General features: G+C 42.8%; 1 protein-coding gene across 2 annotated transcripts in view; it reads left to right on the top strand.

Annotated features, from left to right (window-relative positions):
• The window catches only part of ITGB6 (integrin subunit beta 6), a 107,682-nt gene that overhangs the window by 50,159 nt on the left and 55,915 nt on the right, over window positions 1–1,608 (top strand). The gene's annotated exons all lie outside the window — the stretch shown is intronic.

Here is a 1,608-nt window from a genome sequence, read left to right as displayed (position 1 = left end):
CCCCCTCTGCTGCTCTGGGACCAGCCGCCACTACTCGCTGATGTAGTGTATTTTTAAAAAGTGCCAGATTTTCGAGAATTCAGAATTTTTGATATCCAGATTTATGAGGTTATACTGTATTATTAAAATGCCTTAATTTTAATCATTTCTGTATAAAGTAGAGAAAAGTACACCTATATCCTCTGAACAACTTCCAACACTTATGGCACTGACTCTCCTAAAATAATAAAATATATAATTATAACAAAGTAAATATTTAACAAATAATGCAAAAGAGCTTTAAAATTAGAAACCTTGCACCCGTTCCTCAGCTAGTGTAAGTTGGCATCATTTCATTGGGACTGTCAATTTCCACCCTCTGAAAAGCTGTCCCATTGTTCCTAATATTTCTAAATATTTTGGTCCACCTTCTTAGTGAGTGTTGATCATTTTGGCTCTGTTAAAGTATAGGAAGCTCTGTTGACCTTCACTTTCTGGTGAGCCGGTCCCAAATTATAAGAGTTCAGTGTTAAACAATTATGAAAGTATGCCCTTCTTAATCTCTATAAGCCTGATTTTGACCACATAAAGATTTTACACCAGTAACCCTAATTATCTCATTTGGAATTGTTCTTAGTTTGCATGGATTTTACTGAAATCAGAATTGTAATCTTTACCATCTTAATCTAGGCTGAATTCTGCTTTGCTCATCATTGCAAAGTAGGAATAACTCCACTGAAAACAAAGGGGATGACATTCAACTTGTAGGAAACTGGAATAGGATGGTAGTGAATCAGACAGTCATTAGTTATTCTGGTGTACATAAAAGGATATTTATGAGTATTGATTTTGATCTCCCCATGGAGAAAACTCTAATGGAGTCTCCATTCAAGTGAATGGACTTGCACTGTTTTGCAACTAGTCTAAGTGAAATTCAAAGTCTTTGGGTGCCTATAGGGGTACTTGTTCACGTTCTAATTAGAGTCTGATTCACATTCTAATTAGAGTTAGAGTAGACGCTACTTAGACTCTAATTGAATCTGCCCTGCATTCTAATTAGAACACTCCAGCATGGCCTCATTATCATGTGTATAAGCCCGACAGGCATGTCCAAACGAGCCTGCACGTACCTCTTGCCGCATCTCAAAGCAGTTTGAGACATGGCAGTAGACACACTGAGAACCAAACAATGTTCAGCGCAGGCTCAAAATTTGATACCTGAATATCCAAATATCAAACCCCGCCTCTCCCTTGCCCCAGAACAAACTGGGCAGGGCACTGTCCAGGACTATGACCTGAGGCAACAGGAGGCTCAGGTCCTCCAAAGAGATGCTCTGGTAGCCTGAAAGAGCATTTCTATTCCTGTCCCTTGCCCTGATGCTGCAGCATACTGCCTGCCTGTTCAGGTCAAACAGTAATGTAGGCTGCAGCGACCTGGACTGGGCTCCATTCCAGGTAAGTAGGGGACTGTGGAGGAGGGGCATCTTGGGAGGGGTGAGTCACCCCCCCACTCCCCCTGCAGGGCCCACATTCCCCTCCCCCCCCTCTGCACGGCCCACAGCTCACCCACAGCAGCAGCGGCCATTGAGGTGCTCAGGGCCTCCTGGCACAGCCCTCCCAAGCAACATA

Source organism: Gavialis gangeticus, unplaced genomic scaffold (genome assembly GCF_001723915.1).
Source record: "Gavialis gangeticus isolate Ggan-Ray unplaced genomic scaffold, GavGan_comp1, whole genome shotgun sequence".
Classification (NCBI taxonomy): Eukaryota; Metazoa; Chordata; order Crocodylia; family Gavialidae; genus Gavialis; species Gavialis gangeticus.
Note: the sequence above shows the minus strand (reverse complement) of the source record. Positions and strands in the feature narration are given on the sequence as shown.